Source organism: Rhincodon typus, chromosome 16, assembly GCF_021869965.1.
Source record: "Rhincodon typus isolate 14 chromosome 16, sRhiTyp1.1, whole genome shotgun sequence".
Lineage (NCBI taxonomy): Eukaryota > Metazoa > Chordata > Chondrichthyes > Orectolobiformes > Rhincodontidae > Rhincodon > Rhincodon typus.
The window spans coordinates 38,788,879-38,803,899 of record NC_063347.1 but is presented as its reverse complement, the minus strand read 5'-3'; the positions used below and the strand labels follow the sequence as shown (position 1 = coordinate 38,803,899).

The 15,021-nt window shown below is 39.1% G+C and overlaps 1 protein-coding gene across 1 annotated transcript in view; it reads right to left on the bottom strand.

Moving 5' to 3' along the window:
- Window positions 1-15,021, bottom strand: part of LOC125485143 (chemokine-like protein TAFA-1) — a 444,634-nt gene that overhangs the window by 68,091 nt on the left and 361,522 nt on the right. The window lies entirely within an intron of this gene.

The window sequence follows — 15,021 nt, the reverse complement described above, 5'->3', positions numbered from 1 at the left end:
GGCCTCCGCTCCGGGACTCGATTCCCCGCGCCGGCCTCCGCTCCGGGTCTGCTTCCCCATGCCGGCCCCTGCTCCAGGATTCGCCTCTGGGACTGCCAGCTACTCCTTTCCCCTCCGGGTAAGTCAAAGTCAAAAAATTGAAAAACAAATGCAGAAAAGGAGGAAAAAAGAGAGAAAGAACAGAAAAGGAATGGGCAGAGCAAAGATCTCCAGATGGAGCATTTTATTCTGCTGCCACCTTACCACCAAAATATGGGATAGATAAAAGAGTAGATGAAAGTTTATAACAGGAGAGTGTAATTACAATGTGAATGATAATGATGAATCACTTAAAAAATGATAAAATTACATCCTAAAATATTTGGAGTTTGATATCCATTCTTCACACATTTAAGACATCTTTCCCCTAGATTGTATGATCCAAATAACGTTGAGTTGAAATCCCAGCCCCCCTGTTTAGGAGTTTAAGTCTATAGCTAAGACATAAGTCTATAAATTTGACCCTACTCAAAAGCTCACTCAGCAGAAACTGGTTCAATTAGTATGTGCTTATTTGATAATCGTTTTCACACTTCATGCAGCTAATGAACTGTTTAATCACCATTTCTTTTGAATGGGCTATAAATGCATGTTCAGTGAGTAAATCGGAACAATTAAATAATGGCTGCTCCAACAGTTTGCAACCCTCTGCTTCTGGATTGCAATTCGTTATTACGTTTGAAAGTCTGAATGGTTTTTTGTAGAATAAGCACCAACAGACTGTTTCCATTTGTACAGAACAACAAAACTCAAACAGATCAATATGAAGTAGTCGCCAATAAGTTAAATAGATAATCCAGAAGAACCTTCTTTACCGAGAAAATGCTAAGAACGTGGAACTCATTACCACAAAAGAGAAGTTGAATTGAATAATGTTGGTGTTATTGAGGGGAAGTGACATACGTATATGAGGGAGAAAAGAATAGAGGGTAATGCTGACAGGTTGAGATGAAGTGGGGAGGGAGCAGGCTCAAGTACAGAATAAGAAATGGCATAGACTAATGGCCTGTTTCTGCGCTTCATATTTATATTATTCTACGTAACCCATTCTTCTTGGCAGTTTTCATTGAATGTACGGTTTTCTTGTTGTTCACACAGTATTAATCAAGTTTATTTTGTTGTAAAGCTGGGTAGAGCACTTGTGGATTGGGAGGCAGGAAGTTAGAATTTGGTGTTTGTAAAATGTTAAGGATGAAAGCAGTGCATGGTTCCTTTAAAAGATGATGTGCTTTTTCTATGCTTAGAAATTCAAAAAGGATGCCTGTGGGCCGCAACGTGTGAGCTTGCAGGTGCACAGACAGCACTCGACTTGAAACATTTGTATCAAAAGGCCATATAGTTAGCAGGCCAAACAGCAGTTTTGTTTTGTGATCAAGACCACAAGTTTTGAATTTAGCCAATCAATTTGAACCAGGCACTTAGACACCAAAAAAACAATTAAATTCAAATCTGATAGTTTTGACAACATAGGACTAATCCTATTGTAAAAAATTGATGTGTCATCAAGGGTATAAAAGGTGAGAGCTTTTGGACAAGGACAGGAGAACTAACTGCCATCTGCTAGAGTTAACAGCTCTCAGCTCACAAGAGAGAATCACTGGCTCTCACAATCTTCTCAAAGTCTTAGAGAAGGCATTATCTAATTCAACGGTACCTACGGCACAACTAGTTAATATTCCTAACAGAACATTTGACGGAGAAGGCACAGAACGTTCCGCAAGACACATAACCTGGCTGTAATTTCGAGAGACTAAATTCTATTTTTTTTATTTTATATAAGTGGGATTTGTATTTATTGGAACAGCATACTATTAGAATCTTGTTTTATTCAGGAGTAGTCAGTAGTTAGAAGGGGTTTATTCTGTGTGTTAATAATTTAGTTAACTTGTTCACTGTTAGAGTTAGAGAATAAATTATTACTTGTTGATTGTAAAGTGAATGGTCAGGGATTTATTTAATTTAACCACTAGAAGTTGCTGAAAGGCAGATTATACCTCATTTCACACCCCTTTTTAATAGATTATAGGGCAAGGTGCTCCACTTTGGGCATTTCAGTTTTAGTTATCAGAGGGGGATCAACCTCTGCTTTCTAACATTACTGTCTTGAATGATCAATTGCATCAAAACAGGGTTACATACCTAAAGATTCTGAAAGGACATTAGTATTTTAACTTGACAGCAAGAAGAATATCTTGAGGATAACAAGGTCATGTGAAAATGCATGAGCAAATGCTGCAGATTTCACAAAGGATTGCATGGCGATATGTCAATGTGATAATGGAGCCCTTTTGTCTGGAAACAGCTGGTAATTCTATCCTAATTCAATATAAATCAATAAGGCATTAGAAATAACTGCATCCAGTCATGCCCCAGACAAACTTGTTACATTGTTACATAGTTTGATTGGGCTGCATTTTTCAGGTCATCTGGGCATGGAGTGATAAGCAGATATTGGCAAAATAGTAGCTGAAGATGGCAGGTAGGGAGATTGATATTGCCTTGCCACCACGCCTTATTGCAAAGGTGGCAGTTGGATGCCGACTGGGAGGCCAACTGAGCCATTTAAATGGGAAATTAAGAGCTGCTTCCTGCTTCTGTGGACATGTTGTGTGCATTGGGAGGCCCCCAGTGGCACCGCTGGTGAAACCTGGCAGCCTCTTTTCATGAGCAATGAAGGGCCTCCCTCCAGTAGCAATTGCTGCCCTCATGGCAACAGCACTGCCGGAACTAAACATCAACACTTATAATTGCTGGAGCCAGGCTGCCTGGCCTTGGTGTCCCTAACCCAACTTACCAGTCTTCAAGGGTGTCCAGTCATTGAGATGCCCTCAGTAATGGCCACCATTCGTAGTGGTACTGTTCAGGTTGTTGAGGCACCAGCCCCCTGGTTAGCCCAGCAACTCTTGGCATGGCCTACCAATCTTAATTGCTCATTAGCCTCTGAACTTTTTATGTCTCTATTTTCCTAATTTACTCCTTTGATCTGTAATGCTGGACCTTTTATTTCTTTATCTTTCTATTTTTTGCCCAAGTACCTAGACTGAAGAATCTGTACCTAGATACCTTGTACCTAAGATGGCACTATAAGTGGTGACTTGTAAACCTTTCACCATACTCCTTTGAGTACATGCGACAATAAAACTAATTCAATTCAATTCATCATACTGCTCCTGTTCCTAAAGCCAGTCAAAGCAGTATCACCTCCCATTTTCATCTCCACCAGTGGGACTTTCCTGTAAACAGCAAAATTCAGTCTACAGTCTTTGAGGAAGGAACAGATTTGCATAATACATACAAAAATCTCCTGTAGAATGTGTTCAATAATGTGCGTAACTGACAGCGCCTTTTAAATTTTAGTGGAATTATCCACATTCATTACATCTAATCCCGGGCAGTATTTAATTCTGTTCAAATCTGGGAGTGCGGCTCCAGATCCTTCAAACAAACCAGCTATCATTGTTACTAGGATTATGATAAAACAGAAGAATTAAAAACCACAAAAATATAATCATGAAATATTGTTTTGTTAGAGATTTGAGCCATGTTTTTCTTAATTCAAGCAGTTTTTACAGTTTAACAGCGACTGCAAATATAAATTGTATTATAATCATTTATTCAAGTGCAACTATCCTTCAAAAAATTTCGGCACTTAAAGGTTAAGCATTGTTATTCCATTTTTAAACTTGTAAACAGAAGTCTGTGAGCCATAGGGTAGCCCTTGCAAGGAAAACTAAAGTGCTATTTTTCTTCCTAATTTTCATGGATTTTCCAATTAAATATCACAAGTATCAGAGGTAGTGAGCATATCTCTGAGATTATAAAGAGTTTTAATTCACTTTTAGGTCAAGGCTAATATACAAAAAACAAATCATCTGGAAGAAGAAGGCCAAAGTAAAACCTCTAAAACATCAATAGCATAAGGAATTTTTGATTTTGACAATAGAAATACAGATATAATTGCCAATGAGGCACTGATAATTTTTCAAATGCCTTATCATAAAACAAAGTCAGTGAAAAACTTGTTTGGTTAGTATGTGCAGTGTTATGCTCAAAGCCCATGACAGCTTTTGAATGAAGGATATGAGCCTTCTTCAGAATGGATAATTTCCAAATGAATTAGGAAAGTGTATGCTAGATGTACATATTGAATTTATACTACCTTCTAAACAAAAAAAAACTGTGGATGCTGGAAATCAGAAACAAAATCAGAAATCGCTAGAAAAGAGAAGGGTCATAGGACCTGAAATGTTAACTCTGCTTCTGTTCCACACATGCTGCCAGATCTGCTGAGTTTTTCCAGCAATTTCTGATTTTGTTTATACTGTTTTCTCCTGATTTGCAGAGCAAGTGTTTGCATGTCCTCACTATTAGTAGAACAGTTATTCGGCTAATTACATTCAAAGGCAGAAGGAAAAACGCAAAATTGTGTTTACGCCCTCACAACTTAGTCTCTCTTCTTAGATGGTAATGCAGAAACCAGTGATCTACAATGGAACCAGGACCAGCAGCAAACACCAGAACCTGCATCACAATTTATATTTGCATGATTTTCTGTTGCAATAATTTAATACTTGTAGGTGTGTAGTGAATGAGAGACATTTAGGAGAAGTTGTATGTCGTAAAGGTTTTTGAAGAAGTGGGAAATGATAACGGGACAAATCAAGAAGAAATGCTATAACGCTGAGGTAATTAATTTTGTGCATCTAAAGATGAACTGCAATCAGGGGGTTGAAATGAATATAAGTGAAATTGTATCTTAAAATATGTTAACTGAGACTTGCCATTACTTCTGTTATGGGACATGAGGCTCATAACCGTTACTAGGGAAACACAATCAATCTTGGAGAGGATTGATTACCTTTCTGAAAGGCTTGCTTGCTTCACTGGAGCAGAAGATGGGAAAGGGATGCTTTTGTTTGGACCTTAATTGGTCATCCTTTAAACATGGCACCATGCCAACATTCCAGGTGGTGTTTTGAGACAGGTGGCACAACCCAAACTTCTGACCTATTTCTGAGATTTGTGAAATTAATAGCTGGAACAAAAGCTCCTCCCTATTTGGTTTACATTGGTGCATCAAGAATTTTGAGACCTAGGTGTGAGAATGAAGTGATGGTTCGAAATGGCATCGGACTCAACACTACATTCCACCACAAGTAACCTGAAAGCTTTTCATGTTGTTTTTATTGACCCATACTCAGTGACAGGTCTGACTAGATGAGAATGTAAACCAAGACAGCATGGTCCAAGTGTTTATATCAACTTTGACAAATATGGCTGATGTTAACAAGCAATTAATAATTTATCAACAGCCTATTTCTCCCTCTACTTGCTTAATTTACAACTCAGCACTTTACACACACAAGTTGAAAATAGTGGGTGTTCCATTAACTGTAAGAAAATGATTACCTTTCCTCTGTGAATCATGGAATGGTTACAGCACAATAGGCGGCCTTCTGGCCTGCTGTGTCCGTGCTAGCTCTTTGCAAGAGCAAATCATCAACTACACTCCCCTTTGCCCTGGCCTTGCAATTATTTTTCCTCTATACTTTGATTACTTTTCTTTTTGTCATACTTTTATGATACCATGAAGAAAATTGGTGAGGCGGAGGGTGGCTAAAATATAAATCTGTTTTCATAGGGATGCAAACCAGGTATTGGGAGTCAACCAATTGAGAAACACCAAAGTCAATTTGACATTTTGTAGATAGCAATGAAAAGAAAAATGCTGTCAGCTATTCCATTATTGCTTGTTTCTTGATCCTGTTAAAACAAAATTTTAGCTCCAATATCTTGTATCTCACTTCTAATTTCTTTCTTTTACTTTTACTTTCTCTTTACTTTTTACTTTTGGACATGGCAAAGAACGCAACTAAATTGTGTTCAGTAAATGGGCAAGGTGATAACAATGACTACAGGTGAGAGTACTACTTGTTATAAATTCATTAAAAAAGACAAATTTGTATTTATTTGGTGCCTTTCACAACTACTGGACATCTCAAAGCTCTTTACAACTAATGAAGTGCATTAGTAGCGTAGTCATCTTTCTAATGTGGGAAATTGCTCCTTTTATTGGTTGTAAGCTTCAGAGACATAAATCAAGGTGATACATTTTTATCTATATTTACTCTGGTTCCTAAGATCCAGAGAAATGTATTATAACACACACACTGTGATTTTTCACAGGAAGTTATTGAAGAATTAGGTAGCAAAGGAACCCCAATAAAATCAAAATGATTAATACCAAGTGTGAATTTTCTTTCAAGGCCTACGGACAAAAATTTGATTGAACCAACTATTTAAATAAGCAATTTGCAATTGTGGCATTTTTAAAAATAAGTCTACTCATGGTTTTAACTTTCCTTTGTGTTCTATTTAGTGAATGTAATCCTGCACATTACAACAGAAAGCAATTGTGTTTAAAATCTGAGTGTTTGATTCTGTAGCTAATTTACGATTAGATCTAATCAATGTATCACCGTGGGTTGTAATTCTTTTCTTCTAGAATGTAAGTGGCACATTAATGCTCTTCCTGTTAAAACACAATGTTTGTTGCCACAAACAGCTAATATAGATTCTTTCCATCTCATTGTATTTTGATAAATCTTTCATTAAATGCTACTCATGCAGTACTGAGTATAAAACTGCGTACCCACTTTTATTCACTTGTCATGAACAATGCATGAAACACACACTTCAATTTGGCAACCAAAATAAAAAACATGAAATACCGAGGACTCTGAAAATTCTCAACAGCACCTATGGAGAGAGAAACAGTGGGAAGAATTTTCTGGGCCTGTCCAGAGTTTTTAGAAGGACAGGCGGGGTATCTTAACTGGGACTTAGTCAACCTTGTTAGCAGGTTAAAACTTTGTTATAAGTTTCTTAGAAACATTCAGGTTATTGATGGTCAGATACCTCTTTTGCATTTAATGGCCTGTCATGAACATTCATTGAAACCTCAAGCCACTGGAATTATGTTTATTGGTGCAAGTTTGTAAGTGAAAAATGGGTAACTGCTTTGATTTCAAACCCGATTAAACATAGCAGATATGTACTGGCAAAACATACTGATTTCTCTGACCCCTAGTGAGTATAATAGATTTTTTCTCTAGAAACACATGGATTTTTGGCACAAAAACTTACAGCATCTTGAGTGAAGACTCACCATGTTGAGCAGTCACTAAAGCTTAGTTCAAATCAAAGTGTGCCGCAGCTGTAAGGAATTTTCTTTAATTGTCCTTAGATTCTGAATCTGGCACTTGGACTTCCTGAGCCCTTTATCTCCTTGTTTTGTGAGGATGGCAATGGTGAAAACTATGTTTTTACTCCAATACGCTGTACCATACATGACACAACAGGGTTCTCCTCATGGCTGACCACATGGTATATGTTCAATTTTCAGCAGAAAATGACCTGAGCATAAACTTGCTATTTTAGCATTTAATGTTAACAGACTGCAGACCATCACTGCACCACTTATACAAACCTTCTAGTATTACAAGAACACCAATTCCAAATGCCTGAGTGCCCCTTTGGACTAGGAATGATATGTATCTTTTCAGTATTTAGTGACTATTCATAAAAACATCAATGGACCATTACAACACTAGAGAGATTGTACTCCCCTCTGCCAAATGCCATAAATCCAATGTCAAAAATTTGCTGTATTAAAACCCTCCAGATCTTTTGCCTATGATTTCTCAATGTCAGCAAGGTTTTGAAGGTGGCAGAGAGGTTGAGATCTAGAGACCACTGATTTCAAACAAATGGAAAAAACTAAAGCTAACACAAGAAGGAGACCTTTTAATGAAGCAAATAGTCATGATGTGAAGCACATGGTCTGACAGTATGGTGTAAGCAGAGTGAATTGAGGCTCTCAAAAGACACTTCAAGAGAGAACATTTGCAAGGCTACGGATAGGGAATGGGGATCGGAACAAGCTGAGTCATCCTTGCAATGAACTGGCATGGACAACGAGACAAATGGCCTCTTCTGTTCTATAACTATTTACTCAACAATAGCATGATTTTAAATTAGCTTGTCAATCCATTCACCAGAGGGAATGCTTTCTCTAGCTATTCTACTGAACATCGCATCATCTTGAAAACCTCTACCAAGACAACTTTTTCCAATTTCTGTCACAGAAATCCCTGGTGTAATCCTGATGAACCTCCTCTGTATTCTTCCAAAGCGCTTTAAATCTTTCCCCAAGTATGGCATGTAGTCAGTACTAACAACCCACACCTGTTCTGAAGAAAGGTTACTAGACCCAAAATGTTAACTCTGCTTTCTCTCCACAGATGCTGCATGACCTACTGAGTATCTCCAGCAATTTATGTTTTTGTTTCAGATTTCCAGCATCCACAGTTCTTTGTTTTAATATATTTGTAGAGGGAAAAGCATTTACAAAATTAGCTAACATGGGTCAGAAGGAGAAATTGTTTGGTCAACAGTTCAGATATGATCAAAGGAGAAGGAAAGCTTGATGGAAACAAGAGAAGAATTAGAGAAAGATGTGAATTCATGGCTAGGACAAGTAAGAACATTAATGCAAACTTGGGCAGGTGGACTAACAGACAGAGGGATGCAGCAAAGATAGCCAATCAGATTATCTCAATCTTAGTGAAAAAGAACTTAGCAAGTTCTTTGGACTTGTTGGAAGGAAGTACTGAGGAGACAAGACAGAGGGGCTTAAAAAATTGGTATCAGTGGAGAAAAAAATCTGGGAGTTATTTTTTCATATTAAACTGAGGTCTCATCCACCTCTTTAGTTAGATATTAGACCAAGATGCAATAGTACTGGACATCTAGAAAGAGAATGGGGATTTCTTTGTATGAATTAGTCTTTTTTAAAAGAATACAATTCTTTTCATTATTACCTGATCAGCCTCATAAAAAAACATAGCCACTTGTACTGTAATCATTGATGAAATCATTACAGTCAAAACCTATCGAGGAAGAATAATGTTTTTTATATTTGGTTATTTGATTTCATCCCAGTGTTCCTTGCTTTAATCGCTTCAAATATTAAATCAGCAAACATTTTTGTTTGAAGGGCCAAAACCAGACATCTTTTACTATGTATATTATTTTACATGACGTGCGCGTTGGTTGTGAGGAGGTGATAATAGGCCTTGAACTTCAGTCCATGGGGTGTAGGAACACTCGAGAGTGTGTTAGGAAGTGAATTCCAGAATTTTGACTCAGCAACAGTGAAGGAATGATGATCTAGTTTCAAGTCAAGACAGTGTGTGGCTTGGAGGGGTCTCCAGTCGGTAGTGTTCCATGTAGTTGGTGGATTTTGTAATGTGCTGTTGAAGGAGCCTTGGAGTGTTCATCATAGAATCCCTACAGTGTGGAAACAGTCCATTTGGCCCAACAAATCCAATCCGACCCTTGGAAGCATTCCATCCAGACCCATCCCCCTATAACCCACCTAATCTACACATCCCTGAACACTCCAGGCAATTTAGCATGGCCAATCCACCTAGCATGCACATCTTTGGACTATGGGAGGAAACCGGAGGACCTGGAGGAAACCCATGCAGACACAGCGAGAATGTGCAAACTCCACACAGACAGTCACCCGAGGCTGGAATTGAACCCAGATCCCTGGCGCTGTGAGGCAGCAGTGCTAACCACTGAGCCACCATGCCGCCCCATTTGCAATCATGTTCTTTTCTCCCAATTCCCTCAAACATCTGACAAAATCCAGCAGAAATTCAATAGTAAAGAGACAGATTAACACACTGGCATGTAATGAGACTAGTCACTGGAAGAGATATATTTCATCCAAGTGCATCTTAAAACAAGCTTTCAAATGAAAAAGAAAAGCTGACATTTTCCCCCAGACTAGACATGATATTTGCACCTCTTTTAATGTCTACTCATTTAAAAAAATCATTTTCACTATCACTTTGACATGTAATATCTGATTGAAATGCATTTTCACATTATTTTCTTAAACCCTGTAAATAAAGTATAAATAGAATGAAAATGTTGGGTAAATTCAATCTCATGTCTAGCAATCAACCCGAAATGTTAACACTCTCTGCAGATGCTGCCAGACCTGCTCAGCATTTCCTGATTTTATTTCAGGTGTTTTGCATCTACAGTTTCTCATTTTTGTGAATAGATTCAGGTAATTCCCAACACACTCCTCTCCTTTTTTATTGCTAGTTAATAAGATTGCTGTTTGTATTTTAAGGTCAACTTGTAAGCGTTTTATAGCTTTGCTCAGATTCAGAAGACATATGTATTCAAGAAGTTATTAACATACAACATTTTCTTTAAAATGGATACCAAATAATCTGCAAAATAGCCTGAAAGGTTTTCATAATTCTTCACCAAGCTGCAGTGCATCTTGTAAATGGTACACACTGCTGCCACAATATGTTGAGGATGGAGAGAATGCATGTTGAAGGTGGTGTTGATCCAGTGGATTGCGATGTTCGGGACGGTGTCAAGCTTCTTGAGTATTGCTGGCACTTCACACATCCAGGCAAATGGGGAGTATTCCATCACACCCCTGATAAGTACCTTGTTGAGAGGGGACAGTCTTTGAGAGGCAAAATACTCAACACAAAATTCCCTGTGCCTGACCTGCTGTTGTCGCCATGGTATTTTTATAGCTGGTCCAATTCAGTTTTTGATCAATGGTAACCCCAGGGTGCTGATAGCTGGGGATTCAGCAATAATAAAGCCACTGAATGTAGAGGAACATCATTATTTCAATCACTTCAAGAGCTCTAATCCACTTAGCAAATTAGAAAAGATTTGAGTGGAATGCCAAATTCAGATACTCTGTTTTAATGACTAATAGTGTAAATCAGATGCCCAACCCTAATCTTCATTTCTTGCCAAGCAGGTTAAATCATAACGGAAATTCAGTGAATATTGTTTAGTGACATAATTACAACATGTATTTATAAATACCAGGCAAAATTAATGAAGGGTTAAGTCCAAAATAATGTACAATTCTGTTAATCATTTTACTTTCATACTTTATCATTAGATGAAATGCAGTACTTGTGATCGTAATCAATGCAGGATTTGAAAGAATATTATATGCTATTTTCAGGAAGATGTAAATCTTATTTCTCTATGATACAGTTAAAGTCATGTTATGCCTTAAGCTAATTATTTTCTTCTGATACTCCAGTTGGCCTTTCAGCTAATCATTTCAAAATTACCGGATGTTACTTTAGGTATAAAACATTTATATCTGTCTACTTTATTGTTTGATAAATTGAATGGTGTTTGGGGTTGCTTTTTAGCTTTGGTTTTTCATTTGAAACCAACGGGTGTATATTACAGGGGTCTCAGTGGCATCAGCTATTATGAGATTTATGATAGAATTGGATGAGGATTTGATGACATCCATCTCAGCATCAGCACCATCTCACTTTATCTTTTATGCTTTTGATAAGCAGTGTGGGGCGATTCAATGCACTTCAGTGCTATACCATGGGCTGTACCAGCAACTATCATTGTAATGCTGCAACAAGGACACTGCGCACTCAGGGATATACTCCTAGCTCATGGGCTGGACCAGGCTGTATCTCCTGGCTCATTGCTCACTGCCATAGTGCTCACACACACTGAGCCCACATCGATACTCAAAGTATTCTTGCCTTACATTTTTATGATTTCCAACCTCAGCCAGAGATACGAAACTCATGTTATATGTGTCTTGCCTTACTGTATATCATAGACACAAAGTAAGGAAGCTTGCCATAATAGTCAGTAGGCATTAGTCAAATTAATGGAGATGGCCTTTGCTCAGGGGGTAATGGCACAGTAAATCAAGAGCAGTTGCAACAATAGGCCTGCCTCCATTACTAGTCCAGCGGCTTGGTAATGGTCAGTCACACACTCAGGATGGTCCAAGTCAGGATGCCCTCCACATACAGGGTGAGGAGTTGAATGTCAGGCAGCCTACCACCCATCATAACTCGTTGTCTCTTATGTGGGGTAGCTTTCCTCCTGGAATGAGAGGCAGATACGAAAGTGGGCGGTGGAGATGTTACTTTTGGTGAAGGTGGAGGTGTGTCCTGAGTGAGTGAGTAGGCAGTGCAGAGGGTATACAGGGTTATTGATGTTGGGATTGAGGTGAGTGACACCAAGTTGGGGAAGATGTTGCCCATTAATGAGAGTCGTTGAGCATGAGCCTTGGTAGGAGGTGGGTACACGAGCAAAGATAGAGTGAGTGTGATGTAGAAGACAGAAGATGGTGGCTAATAAATGGGCAGAGTGGAGAAGGACACTGACCCTCATCCGACAGTGCTGGACATTCCTCCAGATGGCTGAGACAGCACTAACCCTAGTTAGTAACTTTGGACCAGGCTGACGTGTTCTGGTGTCATGGCTCCACCTCTTATAGAGCAGTGGTAGTATACCTAGCTCTGGGCCAGATGGCCTGGGTTTCACAGCCAGCTGCTCCAGGAGTGTGTCATAACATCTATGAATAAATTGATTAGAAAATATCTAATTGGGCCAGGTAGTTGCTGACTTTCTGGCTATATTGTCATCATCAAGTAGCTGAGCAGTTTGGTGCTGCCTGCACGTACTCCACTTTCTTAAAGATATCCTGATCCTCTTAAAAGGGAGCTGTACCAAATGACAGGAGGCTGCCGGCGAATACTATTCCTCTAAGTAATTAAACATAAAAGTGGAAAACTAGGGCCAATCATACCCAATTCTAAACACCACACTTCAGAAATAATGTGGTTATTCTTGAAAGCATGAAGAGGAGGTTAATCAGAATTGTTCCAGGGATGGGAGATTTCAGCATTGAGCTTAAGCTGGTTCTCCTATGTGCAAAGGGGATTGAGGGATAATTTGTTAGAGATGTACAAGATTTTGATAGGTTCCGATAAAGTAGCCAAAGAAAAGTTGTTCCTATTAACTGATGGCATAAAGACTATGGGACATGGTTAATGGTTTGGGCAACAGACATCAGGGGAATATGAGGAGGAATGTCATTATACACTGAGTGGTAATGACCTGGAACTCGCTGTCTATGAGGATGATTGAAACTGAATGATTTCAAAAGGAAATTGGATGGTCACTCGAGGGAAATAAGCTTGTAGGGTTATAGGGATAAAGCAGGGAAAGACGACAGATTGAATTGTTCTACAGGGAGAGGGCATGGACTTGATGAGCTGAATCATTTTCGACTGCACCATAACAACTATATGACTATACAAATAATGTATTCCAGAGCAACAGATGCAGTGTTGGAGGACTCAGTGTTGGTGATGTACAGCAGGACATAAGCCATGGCAGCAGGGGCTCAATTATTCTCTCAGGAGGGGTTGAGAGTAGGTGGCACAGGTGAACATTGTCCAGTGTCTGCACTTAAGAGACTGGGCAGCACTGCCACGAGAGTTCTAATGATCACATCTGGGTGGTCAAAGTCAGGAATGCACTTTGACATGAGATACCCTACCCTCATATTTATCATTTTCCACCACAGCCCATCACTCACCCAGCAACACTTGCTGGCAATCTGGACTCCACAGCACCGTCACATACCTACCAATGTTGTCAGCCTCACACCTATCTCTCACTCTCTCCATATACCTTCAGCTATTCAGATATTACAGACACAACAACCAAAAACATTGCCCTACAATAAATTATATTCTTTCCTCCAATTTGCATGTTACAGTGGAAGGCAGCAGAGTCACACCTACATGGGATAAGGATGCCTGTGCCTTCCTCATTCTTGTTCTCCGGTATCCTCGCAATAAACACTTATGAATCTCATTGGTGAGTATTTGAGTGAGTGGTGGTCAATGGCAAATATTAAAATAGCACTTGGTATTTGGGAGGTATATCTGGAACAGGCGCAGATGAAAGCTGTGTAACAGCTGCTTGGAAATGCAAATATTGACTTAGATAATCTAATGCAGCTGATTGCTGAGAAGCTTCAGGCTGACAAAGGAGATTATTTCCCTACCTAGTATTGGTAATTGATAATGAAGCATGCAGGGCCACGAGTATGGAAGATAACCCCTTGGAATTTTGACTATCTTACCACTTTATAGAATATCAGTTGTCATGCTGCTGCTCAGTTGTCATTGGAGAGAGAAATAAAATTGCTTGCTCACATGTTTGGCAATTATTTTTACAAATGAAAGCTCATATTATCCCAAGGTAGTCACCTGTAGCAGTGCCATACCACTTTTAACTTGGAGTCATCCCAGGCAATATTCCTCAGAAATGTGGAGGTGGGTGTGCTGTTACTGATTGTTTCTGGTATGAATAACTGGTGAGTGTCTGCAGAAGGCTCCATGTGTAACCTGATCAGCAAGTATCATTCCATTGGCTTTCCTCTTCTTCCTTCATAAAATTACATTTCAAAGAATTATTTTAGAAAAACCTATTGTGGCATTGTTTGAGCTGTTCAGGAGAAAGGCTGAGAGAAACCAATTGCCAGAAATGAACTGTAGCAGTTCAAGAAGGCAGCTCACCACCACCTTCTCAAGGGCAGCGAGGGACGAGCAATGAATGCTGGTCAGCCACGTCCCACAAGTGAATAAAAAGTACAATAGAGAAAGAAACGCGAGAACAATATTTGAGAAATGGCCTGATAATTTGGGAAATTTCCATATCAGCAGTTTTATAATTATGACCTGTTGTGTTTGTTGTTCACTAGTGAACACGAGGTAGACAAAGGGTAAACTAGAACAAGGAATACTTTATTGTGTTTCCTGTCAGTTCCACAGTCAGTTCTAGACTTCCCCTCTAGCTCCTGCCTCCGGGTCACTGCTGTCTTAAAGGAGCAACATGTACCCAACTACATTTCTAACAGGACCCTGTGCAGAATGAGAGTGTATCAAAGCTACTCTGAAAACATCATTGTTCACTGTGCATCATGTAAACTCAAATAGCTGAAAGACCACTTTTAGACCTGAAAATTGCCAAGTTTATTTCAAATTACACCGGTCAGACTAAATAACTCAATGTTGAGCA